The 5074-nt window shown below is 49.1% G+C and overlaps 1 long non-coding RNA gene across 1 annotated transcript; it reads left to right on the top strand.

The window, feature by feature from the left end:
• Window positions 1-1261: 1261 nt before the first annotated feature.
• On the top strand, window positions 1262-4494 carry LOC147971158 (uncharacterized). Its single transcript, XR_015604556.1, has 2 exons — window positions 1262-1668; window positions 2791-4494. It is a non-coding gene; the product is annotated as an uncharacterized LOC147971158 (long non-coding RNA).
• The last annotated feature ends 580 nt before the right edge of the window (window positions 4495-5074 follow it).

The following is a 5074-nucleotide window of genomic DNA, read 5'->3' as shown; positions in this document are numbered from 1 at the left end:
TGGAAGAGAACTTTGCCTGCGGGTCCGCCTCGTTCAACGAGCACGGAAATGGTTCTCTTCGTCCCTCGCCCTTGGTACTAACGTTGTTGCCAACAAAACTGATAGACTATCCTCTGGCATACCTTGGTATCTTGACCGTGCAAATGTTAGCGCCTTCCTGCTTTTAACCCACATGGTGGGCCCATAACCCATAGTTCCACATGAATCGAAACCCGACTCTTATGTGTACCCCTGTTGCCAAAGATATTCCTCACGTTTGGATTTGTAAGTAATTCATGAGCCACCTTCCTTGAGATGAACTATTCTAGTTTTAGCTGCCATACATATTCCGTTGCTCTGAACCCCTCTCACACTCCGATTCGGGCATCGAACATTTGCCTACCCGCTTGAAAATTCTCATGCCTATTATTATTTCTTTCGATGCATTTTGTGAGTTCCAACTCGAGAGATACTCATATGTTCATTCATGGGTTAACCCCCGGATGAATACCCTCTTAGCATTCTATCACATCCCTCTTACAATTCTATCGTCGCCGAGCTGCCCTTACCTATTCGTAAGTACGATGAAGACCTCGAAGAAAGGACGAGAACTTCATCATGATGCATTGACGCATAGAAATGAAGACATCAACGCAATGGACTGAACTCTTCGATAAGCTCAACCAAGGCAAGAAGACTCGTTAGAATTTCGTAACCAAACCTTTCCACCCCTACTCTAGCTCTTAAATCTCGGGACGAGATTTCTTGTAGAGGGGGAGATTTGTAACACCCCGAGAATCATGCTACAGTAACCACTCACTAATGATGCCATGTCATCGCAATTATTTTTCTAAACCTCGCTTTGTTCCAAACCAAATTCAAATTCAATTTAAAATAAAGTCAAAATTAATATTTTTCCAAACTGTAACACTAAAATGTTCGATGGGTTGCAAATATTCACCAAGTAATTAACATGTAGGAACCAACATTAAATGGAGTTTTGGTTTGCCCCTAGGAATATTTTAGTCCATTAGCGGGTTTTCAATAAGCACGTTTAAATTCAAATAGGAATTTTAATTGCTCCACTCAAATCCAAACTTTTGTGCAACACCACAAATGTTGTGCATGAATTATGTGCCAAGTTTTATTTATAACAAAATTTTTTTGTGGTCCAACTAATTGTAAAATAAAAAAGAAAAGAACACAAAAAGGAAGGCAAGAAGGGGACCTAAACTACTGAACCTTTGGCCCATCTAGCCAAATGGCTAGCCCAGCCCACCTCCACTCTCCTTCATCATCGCTACAGGAGACGGGGAGGCCGTGGATGCCATCCAGGCCCCCAAACCCGCCTACAACTGCGCCCCCGCGAAACCCAAGATCGCCCTCCCTCTTTCCCCTTTGTTTCCCCATCGACCTCCTCCCTCTTCTGCTCGATTTAGGGCTTGAGAGCTCTGTGGTGACCGAGCTTCTCGCCGTTGCTACCGCGGCCACCGTCGACGTTGGCGCTCGGGAACACGTCCAGGAGGTCCAGCGTGGCCGTCTTCGTCCGTCCCGGGCACCAAATCAAGCCGAGGCGGCCCGTACGTTCTACATCGCCCTCCTCTCCTTGCCACGGCCGCCGCCATCTCTTCTTCGGTTCGCGACATCCCGACCGTCCCCGGCCTCCCTGAGCTCGTCTGCGGCCTCTCCGTGAGTCCCTCCTCCGGATCCCCTCCCTTCCTGCTTAGTTTCGCGCCATACGTCACCCCTACTGTGTTTGGCGCCATGGAGGGGAGCCCAAGCTCCTCACCATGTGCCCCTGCCCGCCAGTCCGCGACCGCGCCCAGCACCCATCTGTGCGTGCACGCGCGCCCCCGCAACCGCTTGCTGCTCGTGGTTTCCGCGGTATGCTGCTGCTTCTTGCCGACGCTGCTCGGCCCCTGCCGCTGCCTGCAATCGCCTGCTGCTGCTCCCGCTGCTCTTTGCTAGCTGTTGCTGCTTTGCTTTGTGCTGTTGCTGCTCTTCTGTGTTGGATGCGTTGCGTGCTGCTGCACTACTGTTGTCCCTGCTTGTTGCTTCGGCGCTGACTTCGGCTATGGCCGTGGCCATGGCCAAGGGTGGCGTGTGCTGTGCCGTGGCCATGGCCAAGGGTGGCGTGTGCTGTGTGTGCTTGCAGCTGGCCATGGCCGTGTGTGTCCGTGTGTTGTGTGTGTGCCTTGTGCAGCGTGGTGTGTGTGCGCCGTGCGTGTGGCCGGCTGGGCTATTGTCCAGTAATGGCCGGCCCTTACTTAGATTAGTACTACTAGTAGGTCCTAATTAGTGCTAAGTTAGACTAGTAGTAGATAACATGTAGGCCCCCATTAAATAAATTAGATTTATTTATTTGTTTAGATAAACAGTCTATGACATGTGGGCCACACATGCCCTTTTGACTAGTCAAATTGACTTGATCAATTCGGATTAAACTAAATATAATAAATCCAGAAATTTCAGAAAATACTTAAAACTTTAGAAAATCATAGGAAATTAACCGTAACTCCGATGAAAAAACTTTGTACATGAAAGTTGCTCAGAACGACGAGACGAATCCGGATATGCAGCTCGTTCGTCTGCCACGCATCCTTAGCATAGCAAACACACAACTTTCGCCCTCCGGTTCGTTTGTCCGAAAACGCGAAACAGCGGGGATATTTTCCGGAATGTTTCCCTCCTTCACCGGTACCACCTCATACTGTGTTAGGGCACACCTAGCATCACGCTTTGTCATGTCATGCATCGTCATGCATCTGTTTGCTTAATATTTAATGTTTCTTCCCCCTCTTCTCTCGCTAGACACCGAGACCGACGCCGCTGCTACTTAGTACGACTACGGTGTTGACGACCTCTCTCTCTTGCCAGAGCAACCAGGCAAGCCCCCCCCCTTGATCACCAGATATCGCCTACTCTCCTCTATACTGCTTGCATTAGAGAAGTGCAGCATGTTACTGCTTTTTGTTAATCCTATTCTGATGCATAGCCTGTCATTGTTGCTACAGCTGTTGATACCTTACCTGCAATCCTAAATGCTTAGTATAGGATGCTAGTTTATCATCAGTGGCCCTACATTCTTGTCTGTCTCCATGCTATACTATCGGGCCGTGATCACGTCGGGTGTTGATCACGTGTTTATGCTATACCTATTACACATGATATATGTTGTGACTAAAGTCGGGTCGGCTCGTTGAGTACCCGCGGTTGATTCACGAATTGGGGGCTGGAAGGACATACTTTCCCGACGGCCCTCTGTGTGGATCTTTGTGGTGGAGCGACAAGGCAGGTTGAGACCACCCAGATGAGAGGTGGGCCTGGCCCTGGTCGGCGTTCGCGGTGACTTCAAGATAACACGCTTAACGAGATTTTAGTATTTGATCTGAGTCTGGCTACTTGCTTATACGCACTAACCAACTACGCGGGAACAGTTACGGGCACTCGACGTCGTGGTATCAGCCGAAGCCTTTGTGACGTCAGCGACTGAGCGGCGCGCGCCGGGTTGGACCGCATAACGCAACTTCCTTTGTATTGGAGGTTGCTAGGTATGCTCACCGGCCGCGTTCGCAACATGCAGGTGTGCAATGGGCGATGGGCCCAGACCCCTGCGCGCATAGGATTTAGACCGACGTGCTAACCTCTTTGTTGTGCCTAGGTAGGGCTGCGACGTGTTGATTTTCCGAGGCCGGGCATGACCCAGAAAAGTGTGTCCGGACAAAGGGGATCGAGCGTGTTGGGAAATATGGTGCACCCCTGCAGGGAAGTTAATCTATTCGAATAGCCGTGATCTTCGGTAACAGGACGACTTGGAGTTGTACCTTGACATTATGACAACTAGAACCGGATAATTAATAAAACACACCCTTCCAAGTGCCAGATACAACCCGGTGATCGCTCTCTAACAGGGCGACGAGGAGAGGATCGCCGGGTAGGATTATTGCTACACGATGCTACTTGATGAACTTACTATCTACTCTCTTCTTCTGCTGCAAGATGGAGGTTACCAGAAGTGTAGTCTTCGAAAGGACTAGCTATCCCCCTCTTATTCCGGCATTCTGCAGTTCAGTCCACATATGATACCCTTAATCCATTTGATACCAACGCATACATATGTAGTGTAGCTCCTTGCTTGCGAGTATTTTGGATGAGTATTCACAGTTGCATTGCTCCCCCTTTTCCCCCTTCCTATACTCGAGTGCTGTGACCAGGCGATGGAGCCCAGGAGCCAGACGCCACTGTCGATGACGACTACTACTACTCGGGAGGTGCCTACTACTACGTGCAGCCCGCTGACGATGTCCAGGAGTAGTTTAGGAGGATCCCAAGTAGGAGGCATGTGCCTCTTTCGATCTGTATCTCAGTTTGTGCTAGCCTTCTTAAGGCAAACTTGTTTAACTTATGTCTGTACTCAGATATTGTTGCTTCCGCTAACTCGTCTATGATCGAGCTCTTGTATTCGAGCCTTCGAGGCCCGTGGCTTGTAATATGATGCTTGTATGACTTATTTTATTTGTAGAGTTGTGTTGTGATATATTCCCGTGAGACCCTGATCTTGATCGTACATGTTTGCGTGTATGATTAGTGTGCGATTGAATCGGGGGCGTCACACTTAGCGTGCGGATATGAATATTCCTTTCTCCGTGAATCGACTCTGTACAACCCCAGCCCCCTCTAGTGTCTATATAAACCGGAGGGTTTAGTCCGTAGACACAATCATAATCATACATGCTAGAGCCTAGACAATTAGGGTTTAGCCATTACGATCTCGTGGTAGATCAACTCTTGTAACCCCTATATTCATCAAAGTCAATCAAGCAGGACGTAGGGTATTACCTCCATCAAGAGGGTCCGAACATGGGTAAACATCGTGTCCCTTGTCTCCTGTTACCATCGATCCTTAGACGCACAATTTGGGACCCCCTACCTGAGATCTGCCGGTTTTGACACCGACATTAGTGCTTTCATTGAGAGTTCCACTGTGTCGTCGTCGAAAGGCTCGATGGCTCTATCAATCATCTACAACAATGCTGTCGCGAAGGAGATTTTTCTCCCCGGCCAGCTCTTTGTATTCAGCGGCTTCGCACTGTGG

The sequence above is a fragment of the Triticum urartu genome, chromosome 5A (assembly GCF_056163025.1).
Source record: "Triticum urartu cultivar PI428250 chromosome 5A, HENAU_Tu73, whole genome shotgun sequence".
Classification (NCBI taxonomy): Eukaryota; Viridiplantae; Streptophyta; class Magnoliopsida; order Poales; family Poaceae; genus Triticum; species Triticum urartu.
Note: the sequence above shows the minus strand (reverse complement) of the source record. Positions and strands in the feature narration are given on the sequence as shown.